We start from the raw sequence: 19,448 nt of genomic DNA, 5'->3' as shown, positions 1-19,448 counted from the left end.
AAAATGCCTATGTACATAAGCCCTAATGACCCCTCATAAACCTTTTCCCTGCATTCCTGGCACTTTTGTAAAAATCGCAGACTTTTTATAAAAGTGTCGCTTTTGCGTGCACTTTTGTAAAAATGGCGGCATTTTTACAAACGTGCCGATTTCGCGGTTGACAGTTAGAGCACCCTATTGTCATTCTGCCACTGACATTAGCCCGCTGGCCTGAATTCAGCTGCAGGTGGTCATGTTTGTCAAGGCTCTAACAGCCTTTCATGCTGTGCACCATGGGTGGATTCCCCAAAAATTGCCCACCAACTGGCCTCAGCCAGGGGCCCATCGGCCGATGCCAGATGCCTTACCAATCCGAGGCTGGTGCAGACAGTCCCAGCAGAGTGGATCAACCAGCAGAGGTAACCCAGGCAGCCTCTGAATTATTATTTTTCTGTTTATTTCTGCCAGTACCACTGACAACACAAACGCCTTTTCAAAAGGGTTGCCTACGTATTCATTTCCTTTTTTTGCTTTTCTCTATCATCTTGGTACTTTTTGAGCTTCATATTCTTGGATCACCCTTGCACCCGATCTGGCTGTTGGAAATAGAAAGCAACCTTTTCTAATTCTCTAAATCTGTATTCATTGTGTAATTGATTCACCTTCCTCTCTCTGTGCGTCTCCCTATCTACATCAGATTTGTGCTCTGTGATGTGGGAGGATTTGTCCTTGTGTTTGGCATTGAAGAGCTTTTGGCTGATAAATATGTAACTGCAAGGCATGATTTGCAGGTGACCGGAACCTGTTGCTTGCACTGCGGACATGATTTCATGGCCATCTCCACTTCATAACCTCAAACCAAAAACTGTACTCTCCTTGACTGTATATTTGTTGATTTGCATGGCCATTTCTAAAGCAAAGCAATGGTAGGGAGACAGCTGCATAGAGCGTCACCAGCAGTGGACACTGCAAAGGCTCCAGAGAGGTACACTGGATGGATGGATGGATGGATGTATAGATGGATGAATGGATGAATCTGCAAGAACATTACAGATAATTTGGAAAAGAGTATAAGGTGCTACAGGTAAGTTGAAGAAAAACAGCCGTGGGAGGATCGAAAGGCAGATGGAAGGAGCAATAACAGGCAAATGGCAGGAACAATAGTCAAATAGACATTAATAAATACCACTCTTTTTTAACATTTTCTCAGGGGAAGACTCACCCCCAAACCTCCCTTATGCTGGTCGGGCTCACACGCTATGCTCACTCTTCATAGGCCACTCATCCTGAATGTTTATGTCTACCACTTTCAAATGTCACTAGCTGCCACTGTTTCAGTTGATGTATTCTAGTCCTCTGTAACATACAGCGCTGGGTAACATGTGTATACTTTCTTAATTTTCATTTTTAAAGGAAGGCATTTCTAATTTAACAGTGTTTTAAGAGCTCCTTTTTGCAATGAATCCCTGTGTTCTTTTCACTTACAATCACAAACTGCAAAATCAAAGCGTATTAAAGCGCCCTAACAAAACTCATCTGAACAAAGGGGCAGCATTCATAAAACATGCTGAAAACTCAATTGATTTCAAAAGCGTAAAATAATGAGCACATAATAAAAACACTTCAAATATGTTTGATTAACCCATAGAATGAATGAGTTAGGATGGTTTTTGTGGCTTTTTCTAATTTCTACCCTGCTAAAAACACGGAAATTAGTCAATTTCAGGTAGAAATTGATTATGTTGCACTAGAAGACACATCATTTTAAATGTGTTTTCAGTTAGGAACGTTTTCCGTTAAAAGGAGAAAGGTGAAAAAAATCAGGAACAGGATATCGAAATCGATTAATAAAAAAGTGGACGAGGAGTCATAGGCTGTACATAGTTGTCAGGAGAACTGGAGAGCGCAAAACGCTCTGATATACCCTGTGTTCCAGATACCACTGATAAAGACGTTAACTGCTTCAAGGAATCTAATCTCGATACAGTAATCGTTTTGAATAATGATCCCCTCTCAGTGCTTGTTGAATAAAGTGGCACGATTTGAATCAGATACTCTCATCTTACTCTTTAAATGATGTGCATTATCCAAAAAGTGAATTGAGACTGTAGTTCCCATTTTGAGGGATTACCCACAGGCAGCTCCTGCTGTCGACTAGAGCATTGTTAAGAGTTTTCTTAAAAAGTAGGTAGAGGGGGCTTTGGATCAGGCCCAGGAGTATTTCTCGCTTGTATTGCAAATTCTGACTGTAAGGTGTATTATTTCACCTGTTAGCAGTGCTCTAATGGCACATGAATTGGTTTCAGGAGCAGCTAGCAGGCACAATTCAATGAATAAAAAGCCATCTTGAAAAGACAGCTTTCCCACTTTAAGACATCTCAGTTTTAATTGTATTGTTTGCATTGAATTCCCCTTGCTGGACCTGATCACGCAGCTTCTGCCAGTATCTGATCCACTTAAACAGTTTTCTTTCTGCTAGAATATTTATTAATGTTAACTATTCATTCATAATATGGGTCCCTTCTGCACCTATTTTACTGCAAACACAGTACTGCACTTCCTCATTACAGAATGACTGCCTGTATGTGCTCACAATGTATCAAACACACAAAAGGTGATGAGAAAAATACTTTCAAATAGCTTACCCACGGGCAATTGCTTGGGGTAGCATTCAAATCCATCATTCTTTTGCCCACCATGCCACTTCAGGTTAAACAAATCCATATCCATCTGCAAATCTGCCTTGGTTCTCCTCTAATAGGAACAAACTAGTCTGGCAGCCAAGCCAAATCCTCTCTGACCTGGAACACACTCATCCCATGCACATTTTCGGTCTACTGGTAGTTAGACTATTTACAAGCCTTCCTCTCATTGACTTTTGTGTGCCTTGTGCAAACTCTTAGAGGCCAAGGAATTGCGCAAATGTAGGTTTCTTGCCATACCTCACTGACTAGGCACAACAAGGCCCAAACTAGTCAGGGGTTTCTTGTAGTCCTTCTCGAGGGGGACTTGCCTGGTAGTTTGGGAAGCACAGCTCATATCAGGAGCAGGATCAGTATTGACTTGCATAAGGCTGTTCTTTCAATCAGGTGGCTCAGAGGGCAAGGAAGTATTGGTTAGAATGCTACCCAAATGGTTGCCCATGGTTAGACTTCTAGCAAGCATTAGAGGCTATAGAGGGTAGATGTGCACATGCCCTTAGGGCCACCATGGTTTTAAACAGTGCTGGCGCCTTTGCACCTCTGAGCCACAAGTAAGTGTCCTCTGCTGTTCCATCCTCTACATGAATCATGATTCCTCTGGCCTGGTGTCAGGCATCTAAAGCCAAAAGGCGCACTCAGGCCTGGAAGTTTGCTGTGATTGAAAGGATGTTGCGACCTTTGTGCCAACGAGCACAATGGTTCTCTCCCTGTTTTTGTCCACTCTCAGCTTCACCACGATTTATCTCTGCTGCCAAGAGGCTATGGTTCCATGCAGGTAGTTATAATTTTCTCTACAGGATCACTGCTGTACAAGGGAATCTCTGACGTACATTTCATAACAGAAAATAGGCCAAACAATTTCCCTAAGAACATTGGGTACATGTGCCAACAAAAGTGGATTCCCAAGAGTAAGTGACTGTTAAATAGTTTTACATATTGTAAAAGAAGTGAACCTGAATCTTCATAATCAGATTGGACATTTCACAGAACACAAACACAGATTCCAACTGCTTAATAAAAGTAACAAATTGGGTTGTTGGTTGACTGGGGTGTGAGTCTTGGTCAAGCAGGAACCTCAAACCTTGTCACTGGGAGGTACAAGACAACCTTAAATAAACCTGTGCTCAACCATCTGGTAGCTCGGCACAGTGCTTAAGTAAAGGCAATGTGTAAAGAATCTGTGCACCACTTCAAACAGTAATAAAGGGAAAACACCCCACAAAAAGGTTCTCACACCAACCTAGAAAAATAGAGCAAATATGAATAAATAAAACAAGACCAAAAGGACAAAAATCCAATCAAAAGAACTGGATATAATCAGGTTTAAATATTTTAGTGAAAATACTGTCAAAAAATATAAAGCGTCAACTGTGGATATCTGGTCGCCACAGACAGAGACACAGTCAAAATTTTCATCTGACTGTGATGGAGTGCAGCACAGCTACAGGGACCCAGTTAGACAAGCTGAACAAAGTACCTTAAATCCTGGTTTGCAGAGCGTTGCATGGATCTGTGTTAAATATGCGTTACCGCAGGCAAAGCGGTGCAGTGAGGCTGCAGGGAGAGGTCTTGCATCATTGTATAGGATCCCATTGAGGAAGGCTTGCCATGAGAATACCCACATTGAGGATGAGTCGCTAAGCTGGGGCAATACATCAGTTCTGACGAGCTGCGAGGCTGTGATAAAGAGTCTTTCTTCATTGTCCAGGCTGCTGTAAACAAGGGATGCAAGCGCCTGCACTGAGGATGCATTGCACAGCGTTGTTTATGATGCACCGATGGGCTGCAATACTAAGTGGGTCTTTGTGGTGGTATCCACTCATGCAGCAGCAATGCATCGGTTCTGCTCATGTTTGTGCAGCACAGCAGAGGAAATAAGTCCATTCTGCTGAATCCACAGAGGCTGGCAGTTCACCTTAGGACCACTTCCAAAGCTACACGACTGGAGTGGACCACTTGAAAGGATCTCACAGATAGCAAAGTCTAGGTGCTAGGTTCCAGGTTGTTAGATCTGTCTATCTTAGAGACTGTAGTCAGGATCCCAGCCAACTTCCCCTTGGAGTCCCTTTGGGGTTTTGGATTCAACAGATGCAAGTCCATTCCTTCTCACCCAGGCAAGAGGGCAGCAGGTCAGCAGGGCAGTAGTACTTCATGGCAGCAGTCCAGCAGAGTTGCAAACATTTTAGTAGCCCAACCATCTTCCTTGAAGAGTATCCACAGGTCCAGAAGTGTACTAACGTGTTAGTGTCTGAGGTCCAGTATTTATAACTAATTGTGCCTTTGAAGTGGGAAGAAGCTTCTAGCGTCATACCTGTGAAGTGCACAGGTGCACCGCCTTCCTGGTCCCTGGATCCATACTAACTGCTCTGGGTATGCAGCCGATTGTGTGGAAATAAGACACAACCCATACAAGTGTAAGTGGGGCTGGGCCCAGCTCATCCCACTTATCCTGCCAGTGATGGTCAATCAAGACACACGTAGGCTACCTATTGTATGTGACTGTCTAGAGGAATGCACAAAATCCAACAGTCAACCACACCCAGGAAAGTGACCTATAGTCAGGTTGCAGGCCCCAAATTGTAAAGGCAGGAAAATGCTTACTTTATAAATGTGCCATTTCCAAAATTGTAAATTAAAATCTGACTTCATCATACGTTAGGCTGTTTCATTACAATTCCAATGACACCAAACATGAACTGATTTCCATCTGCCACTTGGAAATTGCAGTATATTAGATGTGATAAGGTAGCTCTGATGCTATCCTAAGGCAGAGGGAGGTCATGCAGTAGTGAAAAACAAATATTACAGTTCTAAACTACAAGAATTTTTAAAAGTTAAATGTACATATACTACTTTTGTAATACACTTCTCCCTGCCCTCTAGGCTGTTCAGAGCCTACCCTAGGGGTGACATATGTACTAAAAATAAAGGTTGGGATCTGACAAAATGTTTATTTTGCCAGTTCGAAATGATAGTTCGAAACAGCCCAAACAATGGCAGGCTTGAGACATGTTTAAAACCTTACTTAAGTGTTTGGCACATGTAGTGGTGCAGGCTCCCAAGTAGCATTTAATTTACAGTTCCTGGGCACAGATAGTGCCACTTAACTAGGGCCTTACAAATAAATTAATTATGCCAATTGGATATAAGCCCACTCTGCTGTGTTTTAAGGAAGAGAGCATAAGCAATTTAGGGCAGGTTATATGTGGTAAAGTGTGCAAAGTCATAAGGCCAGCAAAAACCAAGTCAGCGAAACAGGAGGATCAAAGACATAAAAGTTAGGGGGAAACCACACCAAGGATGCCAGGTCCAACATTCACTTTCTTTTAATTAATTAATTTCTATTCGAGCCAACATTCGTACATACGAAGGTCAGTGAGTGACAAAATATGAATATTAGAGATGTGTACTCGATATTTGCAACACAATGCAATGTTTGAGGGCTCGACTTTCTCAAAGGCCACTTGGATAATCTTGATCTCCATTGTATGAGCACTAACTACTGAAAAACACTCTACTTAAAAAATGTTTGTTACCAAAACATTCATGAGATGCTCCTATTTGATGTGGTCACATATCCAGATGCTCAGACTCTATTCTACACCGATTAAACAAGTATCAGTTTTCAATATTGCCCTGATTGTGCAAATCTAGGTACATATTGATGAGTACAGATGGTGAGATAAATCTGAACATGCATAATTGTTTTGGCAGATGGCCATTCTTTATACAACTGTGCATGCTCCTGTGCTTGCACTGGAATAATGATGGCAATTCTTCCCTGAATCATTAATCCATCTATGAACTCATCCAATCGATGACTCATTTTAATATTCGCTCACTACCAAGCTAGAGAACCACACCCACTTACAATACAAAAAATATACATTTTCAATAGTTATGCAAATCTACTAATTTTTCAAATGCCTGCTGTTTTTGTTTTATGAAATCAAGTTAGTAAAGTTTTTAAGACACATGAGTGTTGTGTCAGGATAATATTTATGGAACTTGGGGGCATATTATCAAGAACGGCGTTAACATTATCGCTGGTTTAGCGGCAGAAAACGGCAGCTAAAGCAGAGATAATGGGCTTGATATTATGCAGTGGAGAATTCCAATAGAAGCCCATGTTCACACTAGAACATGGACTTCTATTGGAATTCTCAAGGGCAGATTATCAAGCTCATTATCGCCGCTTTAGCAGCAGTTTTCAGCCGCTAAACCGGAGATCATTTTTAACACTGTTCTTGATAATATGCCCCTTGATGCCCATTAAAATGTCTCTGAAATGTGTAATGGCAAAGCAAGCTGCACATGGTTACTGGTACATTAGTATTGCTCAAGTGTAAAAGCAATACACTGTTATTTTAGATTTTTTTTGTCTAGCACCACAGCAAAATCACACTGCAAAGCATGTCACACAGTTTTATTTCTATGCCGCAAATAGATATAGATGGTAATCTATGTAATCACATAGGATTTCTCTATTAGGGCTTCTTATCTGTTAATTGAACACCATTTCATTTAGTAATAGCTGCAAATTGCAATTCTATAAAGAGAGAATACTGAAGCAGCAAGCTATAGGGAGTGGTAGTATATGTAAACAGTGTATTATGCCCGTATTATTTGCTAGCTCAAAGTCACATGACAGTGGTCGGAGTCTGCGCCTTGTTAATGCTACATGTCTCTCTGATGCTATATTGGGCTTGTGTGAGCTTCTTCAGTACAAGTATGAACACCATCGTCAAGCAGCCATCAGTTGACAGCAACCGATGGAGCAAGGAAAATAAGTTACATTGTCCAACTAAGTCTAAACAATTTGCCAAGAAATTCTCTAAATGGTTTCAGCCCGTACGAACTATTGTTCGGAATTAGAATGCACATTCAGGACTTAGATAGTCATGTATCAGTGGTACAAGATAAGAATAAATACTTTGACATCAAATATCGTTTGGCTGTTTTGCAGGACTTGAATGAAACAAGACAATCCTTAAGCAACATAAAGTTAAAACAACAGCCAACTACCACTGAAGAGGCACCATCAGCCCCAGCAAGGCCTGTCTGTATTCCAAAGATTGGGGATCTAGTCAGAGAGAAAATAGCGGTGAAGAAGGAATTTGGGCCTTCTTACAGAAAAGCAGTACCTGTCTTAGCAATCAACGGAACAAGATCAGTAGTACTACCGCCCCTTGCTGGTAAAAAGGAGAACAGAGTTGTATCAATCGACATGGTAAAACCACAATCATGTGGCCTATAATCAACAGTAGGCCAAGTGGACTCCCGAACAACAACAGAATTCCCAAATTTGCAACAATTCAAGAGGTTCAAACTGAAAGACTAATCACATTTGATAAACCTACATTGCACAGAGAAGGCCTATGCAATAATGCCATGGAACTCGTGCCCCTTGAAACTCAGATTGAAACAGTTCGTCAAGAAACACCAGTATACAATGACGTGGCATTAGAATGTGCTACCGAAAGACAAATTGAGAAAACAATTCCAACAATTGACAGAACTGCCTCTGGCTACTTCATCAACTTCGACAACTTTTCTGAAGATCTAAGCAACCCTGAAGTAACGCCAGCAACAAAGACTTTTAAAGAAAAAGTAACAGAACTCTTTCATCAACTCAAGGAAATTTATCTTGTCTCTCCATGGTTAGAGTTCTGGTTTGGACTAGGTGTATTTTTCCTTTTGCTCTGGCTCATCATGATACTTTGTTTGGGAAAATTCATTGAGGGAAAATACAGTTCAATGGACACAGCAAGTCAGAACATCAACTTAGTCCTGAAACCACACAAATCATCCCACGTGAAGAAAAGAGAACTGTCAACAGTAAATGTCACAGCCATTCCAATACCCGGCGGGGTAGTATGGGACAAAACTGACTATGAAGTGCTTAGCCCGGTTGAAATCCTGAAATATCCTCACCAGTTCAAGGTTTCATTAAGTGACTTTGTAAAACCAAGTACTTTTTCTGATGATTGGGATTTTGAAAGGATAAATAATATGGTGTCAGATTTAGTAATGTCAGCTAGATTCACAGAACATGAATATTTACAAGGTTCGTCTAATTATGAACAGATGTACTGCTTCTCACACTACGGTGATCACTACTTGCATAAATCTGCACAACCTAGAAATGGGAACCAATTGTGCTTCTCCACCTAAAAGTAGTTCTAAAACATTCTATGAGAAATTCCAGTACTTCTCAGGGTTTAACACAAGTGATGCAGAAACGTTTTATTATAAACTGTTGGATAAAACAGGGACGAAAACCATGTTGACAAATACTAAATTGATATATTCAGAAGCATTTTATGAAAAAATGATGACATTTGTTTTTCATTTTTGGAGAAATAACATTGAAACAAAAACCATCTGGGGTAAAAAAGAATGGCAGGTACAAGGCCAAGAAGCATTATTTCGAGCCTGCATGATCTCAGAACAAATATTGTTCTTAAATGACACAATTCACCAAACAACCTGTCTTGGCCTAGCTAAGATTAAAGAACTTAACAAACCGTCTATTCCAAAGCCAATACCTGATAATGTGACAACAGATATTGAAATAGACTTATCACAAATTTTACATCTAAACAGAACACATCCTGATTGGAAAAAGTGGTTAATCCGGCCTACTGACACAAACAACTGTCAAGATAGATTCCTGAATAAAACACAGGGGTTAGCAATGACCAGACCAGACCCTAGATACTCCCAGAGACAACATCCAGGGATAGTAACAACATACAGTGTAGGGAAACTCTGCCTCGAATGGCTAGGATCATCCACACTGGCAGAAATTAAGCAACATTTATCTTTACTTAAAGATGGTGCTGATTTGCGCGATTTCATTCTGGGACCATGCAAACGGCGTCAAAAACATTTCATAGCGACCAGTATATATGCAGCTTATAATGAGGCATGGAAAATTATGCAAATTGAAACAGCAGAGAAAATACGAGAAATTGATCGTATTAATTTGGAAAAATCACTTTCTGTAGTGGACATTGGGTTAATGACTCTGTCTTCCAGAATATATTCACTGGACAGCATTGTATCATCTGCCATAGATATAATAGACAAAGAATTGCTAATGTTACAGCATGGCCAGTCACAATTACGTTCTATTGTACAGTTGGCTGGACGCTGCAAAATCTCTGTTCAGGCTATGTGCCTTGGCGTTTAATCAACACAACGTCATTGTTTTCCATCTTTAACCTTACTGATAAACAAATCAGCTTGGCACGGAAAGGAGCAGACTATACAATCCTGAGCATCGAAAAACTTGGGAGATTACCATTGACAATGTCAGAAAGTCCTGTCATTGAATGGATTATCACAATTCCGATAACAACTTTCCGATTTAAAAATTGCCTTGAATACATACCGACTGGTCAGTATGAACGTTTGGGTAAAGGATACATTAAGTCAGCATGGAAATTACCATATACACACACATGCAACAGTGACAGCAACAAAAATGTATTTCTTAGTGGTGAAAATTGCAAACATTCACTAAGCGGTATACTTTTGTGCCAGGGTATTAATTTACACGGAGCCTGTGAAGGAACTTCAAACAACCTTTCATGCCACCAACATGTCACACCTGCAACGCAGATAGAGCCTTTCTTTAAGCAGCTCTCGAACGGGAGTTACATTCTAATAACGAATCACAGCTGTTGTGGCCTTTTGCCAGGGAAAGCCTATCTCATCAGCGTAACATCGATGGTCAAATGATGTATGCAAGCATTGTTTCCAAACGGCCCTGGAGACTCAGAGACTCCCATATGGCCTCGTTTGAATGTCTCTTCTATACGAATTGATACTTTAAGCAGAATGAAGTCTGTGCTTTTGCAGACAACAGTGTCCATAACGTCATCAAAAGAGATGTATGATCTCCAAGTTGCAAGGGCGGCTTCGGAGATACATGACCTTTTATCAACAAATTGCCCCGTGCATTTCATAGAAATGCTTAGCGAAATTCTAAACATGTCAAATGCCGTAGGTATCCCAGGCTTATTTAAGACAATTTTTTCTGGACTGTTAACACCATTCAAAGCAGTCTTGGGCTTAATTCCAAATTTTGTCCATTCAGTCTTTGGCGGCATCCCCCTGATTTTGGGACTTGTAGCAGGAATTTTATTTTTGACCCTCCTGCTCCGATATGGCAAGCCAAAATGCAGACATGACTCCGACAGGAATGGAAGAAACAATCCTAGCACTATGCTACCGAATAACTAGAGTCCTTGGATTGGCCAGGCTGAGAGATCTGAACATGACCTGGTTTCTTTCATTCAGACCTATATGGCAGACCTGCATCTTACCTGTGCTTCGATGTATGCTATGCGGAGAAGAATGCATGTTAGACACCTGTCTTGCACTTCCATCAGCAGTACCAATGGATATCGATACTTTGCTAAGTCCTGTAACGGCTCACGCATTGTGTTGTCCCCAGCTGCTAACAATCCTGATGACGGCATTCGTTGAGACTCCTGTGCTACGACTAGGTGGTGACAGTGGAGCGAGAAATAAAAGCATCACCACCCAGGTACGACCTTCTGTGAGCATTGCTGATCCCGACACCGACGATAGCAATCATTCTCACACCTGCCAAGTAACTGCATTATCGAACTTGGTTGAACTGTCGCCTGATTTTGTAGACCAATTTTTTGAGAGCTTGTCTGATATGATGTTCTCCCCTGAACAGAAACAATAATTTTTGGAAAGCATTCCAACACACAGCGTTCCCATGAACTCTGAATTCGGCCTTCAGTTTTGATCTACAAAAACTACTGAAAAACGTTGGAAGTCTATTCCCCCGTTCACCATGAAAACATTTTTGGGGGGGAATTGAACTTTTTCAAAATATTTACCTTTTTTTTTTCTGGCACAAATTCTTTGCTTAAAGTAGAACTATTCATAAAGAACAGAACTTCTATTTTTAGTGAATCTAGAGACTAAATAACTTTACATCAGCCTCTAGCAAATTTTACAGCAATGCATTTATATGTGATGAAATTATCTCGCCCTTCTTTTCGGTATAAAGAGATATTTCATGTGTAATTTTTCGCAGAATCGTTCAACTGATTACATATGCTATAATTTTTGAATGATTTCTATGCTTAAAGACGTACAGTACCTATATTTTCATGTATTTCAAATACGCCATTTCAAATGCAAATATGTATTTTGGGGTGGGCAATGTACACATGCATCTTATTGCTTTAGTTTTTAGTAATTTGATGGACATAAAATCGGGTGTCGCGTTCTAATCTAGGACCCCGATCAATACTGTGACCTTATGCCCCTATACGACTATAATACATTCATACCTCTATAATGGCATAAACGATCTGAGCCATATTTCAGCCATATTCTGAAACTCGCCTCTGCAGCTCATTACAGTGGATGACACAGCTGAAGCCACTATCTTAGATTCCTAGATTACACTCCGAGTTCTGCAACAAGATAAAACTCAGCAACCTTGGAAAGCCCCGCTTGCTATGTTTTGATTAGTAATAGAACTCTAATGAGCACTGAAAGGACGATCACTTCCTAGTGACATCTTTATTGACGTCTTATGTCCAAAAACTTACGTCAAACAAGGCACCTTTCAGGTATAAATACTACCAGCGTTGCCTTAAGCAAAGCGCGAACGATGGAGTGGTGAACACAGGAGCCGAACAGCTGTCCCTTGCAGAGCCCAGCAGATGCAACCAGCCCACGGACGCTGCCCCTCCTCCTCTTTGACGCGCTGAGAGAGACGCTGTCTTTTCTCCTGCTGAGAAAATCCAGCTCCGGCGTGTCCAGCCTACTCTTGCGAGTGACTGGGATAGCGAGTCCTGAGAGGAGATACAAGACCTCCAACATTCTATTCCAGAGGTATGGTGTTGACTAAACCCTTGGAGAGAATTCTTGAAGCAAACCTTGGCAAAACCAACTTAACTTAAACTACTTACTTACTCCCTTCCACGTGTTAGGCTTAGGTCAGGTACACTAGGGTAGGCGTAGTTAGAAGCACCAGTTGAGTACGTTAGCCTTATGTATATATGAATGTATATGTTTTATTCATTTTAACCATTGTATGGCTAAGAAACCATATCAATGCTTTTACAGTATTATTTCGCAATGCTCACTTTACTGTACGCACTTTATATAATAAATAGTATTGCAATTGTGGCAATCCATTTCTCTTGCATGAGAAGAAAGACTGTTCAATAAATAATACCTTTTATTGAAAACGCCCCTCTCTCTATTCTCCGCATCTTGGTGAAAGTAATCTGCACAACTGGCTGAGTAAAATAACTGTCTATTGTTTCACACGACTTTAGAGATTGACTCTTATCTGAGGAGCAAAGTTTTCATGTTTATGCGGTTGTTGGAAAACTGAATCCCTTCTTGGCTGTGCCAAGGAAGCTGATCACTTCCTATTCAGTCAAGAAGGTTTCCAGTGACCTCTGAGCTAGTTGGTAACAAACCCAATTAGGTTTAGCATAGTCAGTAGAAACCTGGAAGACCGCACTTCTACGTCTATACTGCTGTTTATGTTATTCCAATACGCAGGGCCTATAGGGAAAATAGGAACTACACTACAGAACAAAATCTGCGCCGATGACTTGATCACTACTCTACAGAAATCAGCCCCGCCCACATCCAAGCAGGGAAACATCAATGCAGAAAGTCATGCCCTGACAGGAAGGCTACAGCTTGCCATCAACATAGTAGCCCCGCCACGCAAAGTTAGAATCATGGACAAGGGTAAGGGGGCCCCCTGGTTCAATGACAACCTTAGAGCCCTGAAACAAACCCTCTGCCAAAGCGAGAGAGCATGGCGGAAAACCTATGACCCATGCGCCCGGCAGGATTACTGTATGGCCTTTGCAACTTATAAAAAAACAATTCTTTCACGCAAAGCGGAATTCTATGAGGCAAAAATCATGGCTGCCGACAACAAACAAAAAGAGACCTTTAGCATCCTGAAAGAATTAAGGCAAGTCAAAGAACAGAAACCAACTTTCTACCTAGAAGACTGTAACAACTTTCAGTCTTTCTTCCTGGCAAAAGTCAAAGACCTACTGATGGAAATTCACTCTACCCCTAAGTTCCCATTCACTTTGACACCTACATCACCACCCCTCACCTTTTCTGGACCACTCATCACCTTCCCTGCATTAACGCACGACTCCCTGGCCCACAATTTTGGGAGAGTGAAATCACTTTAATACTTGTTGCTTATATTTATCTAGAAGTTTGTGAATACTGTTCTTTCTAGAACTTTGGTTGTAGAAATATAAGGTGGGAATTTGGCAGTTTTTAGGATTAGACTTTACTGTAATAGATGAATCATCACATTCAGTCAAGCCCAATTTTTTTTAAGGTAGACTGTGTAGTGGTCGGAGTTGATTGACTGTCCATAATAAAAAAAATAATGGCAACAGCAGTGTACATTTTCTTATGAAATTATATCTGACCAACTCTAAAGCTGATAATATTGGTATTAATTGTGCCATCATCAGCGTTAAATCTTTGTAGCAAGAGAATGGGATATTTTGAACTGTGCTTTACAAATAATGTAGACATCAGCTCTGATATGCAGTCTCGTCAAAAGTTCACAAAAAACTTTTTGTGAGGTACTGAATTTCAAACTGGTACTGTAAGGTACACAAATTGCTCAGATTGAATGTATCTACTGCCTGAATAAGAACTATTAACATTCTCATGGTGTCATGCAGTTTCATTAAATCTCCTGTGCATCTAGTTGCACATTCAAAGTGAACTGTGTACCACCAATACAACTATATCATGTATAAATGCAGTTGGATTACATACACTTTCTTGCAGTGTGAACTAAACTGAACAGAGTTATCAAAGCTTGACATAAAGGTTTGTCTTTGTTTTGAAGAATATTTTCAACCACCGGTTGTAGGCGGAATACAATATTAAGTACTACCTCAAAATAACATGAATCTCTGGAGGTGTTTGAATATGGAAAACTTATTACATTACTGACTGCATTAGTTTTTAGCTTTTTGGAATGCTATGTAGATACTTAACTTTGTTTTGAAACTTTTTTGCTTTCTATATAGCTTGAATGCTTGTCAACAATGGGATATTAACTGAGATGAGCAGCATACATCCCTCTCAAAAGATTATATTCAATCACACATGATGAGTTAGCATTGACTTTGCTCTCATCAAAATCAAGAAGGCACAAACCTGACAATTGCATAACCCATGATAAAGCAACATAAGACACACCTTCTTTAAATACTGTGTGACATACATGTATCATTGCTGCATCCAACGTTAATCCTTGATGTTTGTGAATTGTAGCAGGATAGACCAAGCATAGAATAAACAGCTTTCAGATTGACATAGTGGTAAGTTTAAACCTTGGTGTTTCGTTTGATCTCTACTGGTAAGAGTGACAATCTCCTGTGTTTCCAAATGAAGCATTTCTAAGTAAAATTGTGTGCACTCGTCCAATGTTGGCATGGGGCACACACTCTATTTCTGAGTTTTTATACGATCTTGCATTATGGAAGCTGGTGAGTTTTATGTGGGAATAGAGAGCTATCGATGCAAGTAACAACATTTTTCTTAGCTTGTTTGCTAATGATTTCTAATCTCATATCTTTTAATATATTGTCATACTCCACATCTTCTGCCTGTCTCGTATCTGAAAAGTAACCATATGTTTATGTTTCTAGTACTCCCTAGTGACTTTTTAGTTGCTTCATGAAGACCTTTCTTAATACCTGGTTGACTTTTGGCAGTAGTCAACTGTAGAATGTCACGAAAAATGATGGTGTGTTTTCCATCAAACAGATCATAGCCAGTTCTAAGGATCACATGCCTCCTCAGATGAATGAAAGATAGCATTAAGTTACATACCATGCTAACCTCATGAATAATGAGAACTTTTAATTTGTTTACAACTCTGAACACTTCATGACAAGCATTGTCAGATAATAACTTGAGGTGCTCTAGTATGTTCCACAGGCCATATAAGTAGTCTGTGCAATTTGATTCATTTTATGTTGTGAGCAGTTAGTTCATAGTTCAGTAGGAGCTGCAACAACATTTAACAGATCACACCTATTATTCCTGTTAACAAATGCATTCAGGACTTTAGCTAGAAAAAGTTTTCCTGTACCTGCCTGACTACTAACAGAGCGAAGTGTAGGCTTAAATGTTTTACAGGAAAATCCAGCCCTATCATGGTGAAGGCCATGCTCGACAGATATGGTTATCTGCTGAGAATTTTCAAGCTGTTCTTGATTCAGTTGAAAGATCAAATGATCTAAATCAATGTTGTCAATCCTCACTTGGTCCATAGCATATTCTACTTCATTCATAGCTATAGATAACTCATTTTCAAAGATAGGCTCGACAAGGGGATCCAAACTATTGGTCCATGAGCTTTGGCTATTCAGGAAATGACTTCAACACATGTTTTCATAGTGATGCCTGGACTAAACTTATTGATTGTGACTTCCTGTACAAGCTAGAAAACTGAGGGGCATATTACCAACAACTAGCGATAATCTTTGTCTCTAACTTGTTTAGAGACAAAAATTATCGCCGCACATCGGCGATTTTTATCGCAGATAAACCTTGCTATTAGCAAGGTTTATCGCAAATGCGATAAAAAACGGCTGCAATGCATGAATATCGCTGAAAAGTCAGCGATATTCATGCATTATCGAGCAAATGCTCTTAGCCATGTTATCCACCTCCCATTGGATAACATGGCTAAGAACTGCTCAGGGCAGGTGTTAGCTTTTGGAGATATTCGCGCTTAGCACGAATATCTCCAAAAGTTGGTAATAGGAGATAGCGATGTTAGGGACTGTTTCCAGTCGCTAACATCTTGGCACACCCACTTTGCATATCATTAGTGATAAATATCACTGACATGCAAATCGGGGCCCAAGATGGTCGCTATCTCCTATTAGCTGTCACTAACTGGTGTTAGCGACAGCTTGGTAATAGGGAGATAATTTTATCTCTGCTTTCTTGGCTTTTAAAGCCAAAAAAGCGGAGATAAACCCTCTTGATAATATGCCCCTGAGTTTATAGCAAGCTTTAAAACATCAAATTTTCATGTGTGACAGCATCTTTATAATGAAACTGTAAAGTCTGTTATTTACACATGTCTATGCTGCTATCTCCTCCTATACATCCTTCATTTCTGTCTTTTCTGACTTCGTTATCTATGAAGTGACATAACAAGCTAAAGCAATAGAAGTGTCTGCTACAAACTGAATGTCTATTTTGGCATGCCACATGGACAAAGTTATAGGATTGTAATCATTGATAAGTTCTGAAGCCTCACTTCTCTTCAGGTTGTGTGTGATTTAAGTGTGTCTGACTGCAGATATAAAACTTTTCACACTTCCTTTGGAGATTACAGTCCTAGGGAATCCAAAATGACACTTAGTGTAGCATTTTCTTCTTGCTCTGTATCACGATCGACAATATTTGACACTTGCCTCTCCTTTCACACATCTTTCTCAGATGATGGGTGTGTGTGTAGTAGGGTGTGGGAAAGGACTGGCCTTTCCTTTCAAACCTCGCCCTAAGGTGATGGCTGTTCCGAGTAGGGTGTGTCGAGGAACTGGTCTCTCCTTTTAGACATCTCTCTCAGATAATGGGTGGGTGCAGTAGGGTTTGGGAAAGGACAGGCCTCTCCTTTCAGACCTCTCTCTCCAGTGTTGGGTGTGCAGGTCTTTTTAAATATTTCTTTATTGGCATTCCAACATGAATGACTGCATGTACAGGACACAAAATATAAGTACACACACAATCATCTGGCTCTGAAGCCAACCTCAGCAGAATTATGGGAGTTCATAGCATTGTCTGTGGAGGGACTGGCCCTGCCACTGAGACCCCTCTCTTGCATGATGGGTGTGCATAGCAGGGTGTGTGGAAAGACTAAACTCTCTACTCAGAACCTGTTGGGTGATGCATCAAGTGGGTGGAAGAAAAAATCGGTGGTCTGGTAAATGTCAGTTTTCTTTTTTTTAAAGTTAGAATACCTAGGTATAATGTCATTTTAACCTTTGGATTCTCCAGTGAATTTGTATGCTTTTTCAACATAGAGGAAGATCTAAAAAGTGCCTTGCACATCTGCCTGAAGTTGGCCACAGGGTTGGGTATGAGTCATGCCCCCCACCAGACATAGCCTTCGGCCGTGCATGTGATGTCGTTGGCCACAGGGCCTGCCAGTCAGAGTGCCCAACTCCCGCAAGTGGGCAGCACCCTGCTACTGGCCAACCGGCAATAGATTTCCACCACACAAAATTTAACAGCAAGTCAGTCCTGTGGGACTCCCACAGAAGCATGGGTTACACACTATCGCTTGCAGCAGTCACACACAACTACATAAATGTAAATGTAAATTGATACTTGTATAGTGCGCTACTCACCCGCAAGGGTCTCAAAGCGCTTGTACGAATACCGCTGTGGAACCTATCCTGGCTTTCCTTGTGAGGCGTCCACTCCTGGGCACCCCCAAGGTGGAGGCCAGGTATCCTTAACGTTGTGGGGGCCGTTGTGGAGATTAAGCAAGCTATTGTCCAGAGTTGCAGAGTGGGACTCAATGATTGGAATAGGCACCGAGGCGAGAATTATCAGGTCCGTGGAATTTTTGAGCCCAAGACCCGCCGAGGCAGGGAATTGAACCCTGGTCCCGGGCTAGACATCTGCATCAGGGTCTGCCGCTCTAAACATTGAGCCACACTTCTCCACTTCTTCTACATGGGGTAGATGTACTGGGTCCCACAGAACCAGTCAAAATCTCCTGTCAGACCGCAGGACCTATGTGCCCAATTTCTTTACATTTGGGGCTGGGGGTCCGAAAGGGTCCCAAAGGGAAAAGGATATCAGGGCACCCCCTAACCTGCTCACATATACTCTTTTAAAATTAATTCATCAGGAAACATGGATCAAGGTCATGTGTCCTGTAAAGGGGTTGCAATATCTTTATCCATTTTGCAGCCAGCCAATAAAATTCCTCCAAATCGCTGGACTGTTAAGTCTTGCAGTACAGAGATGGCTCACAGGAAAGAAATTACTTGTGACCAATGAGAATTACATTTTTCATATTTATGGTTCTGTGGGATTATTGCGGAATTCAATTAGAATTTCCTGTCTGGAAGGCTCCATTTGTTTTAACCTTAATTTGTCAAAGCTTTCTGAACAGATTTACAAGAAATCACAAAAATCAAATTTTCTGGCTAAAGATCCAACTTTCCTCTAAATTTGGTGAAATTTTGTGCAGCCATTTTTTTCCTGAGTCGTGGTTTAAAATTCCCTATGGAAATGGCATGGGAAAAAACGTGGTTTGCATCCCTGAAATTTTCTAAGCTCCCAATTAATGGTACACTCCAAAACCTTTCAGTAAGGCACTGAGGTGGATTAACTTATTTGTAAAAGTTTATGAAGATTTGAGAAATAGTGCCAAAGTCATCAGCAAAACAAAAAGCGCTCTTCCTGTGGAAACTGTGCATCACATTTAAGTACACAACTGAAACTTCCACTGTGCAAAATAGAGATTGTCTCTCTCTCTCTCTCTCTCTCTCTCTCTATATATATATATATATATATATATATATATATATTCTCGCTCCGTTGCACCAAAATCCGGGTCACTCGCAGGCGGGTGCCTCTCGTGGCGGCGCCCCACGTGATAAATCACAGCTCAAGTTTCTTTCAAGTCCAAAGAAAGAAATTACGGCACTCACAGGGAAAGTG

General features: G+C 40.8%; 1 pseudogene; it reads right to left on the bottom strand.

Moving 5' to 3' along the window:
• Window positions 1-309: 309 nt before the first annotated feature.
• LOC147728702 (UPF0547 protein C16orf87 pseudogene) lies at window positions 310-817 on the bottom strand (annotated as a pseudogene).
• Window positions 818-19,448: the final 18,631 nt, after the last annotated feature.

This window comes from Lissotriton vulgaris, chromosome 3_1, assembly GCF_964263255.1.
Source record: "Lissotriton vulgaris chromosome 3_1, aLisVul1.2, whole genome shotgun sequence".
Classification (NCBI taxonomy): Eukaryota; Metazoa; Chordata; class Amphibia; order Caudata; family Salamandridae; genus Lissotriton; species Lissotriton vulgaris.
Note: the sequence above shows the minus strand (reverse complement) of the source record. Positions and strands in the feature narration are given on the sequence as shown.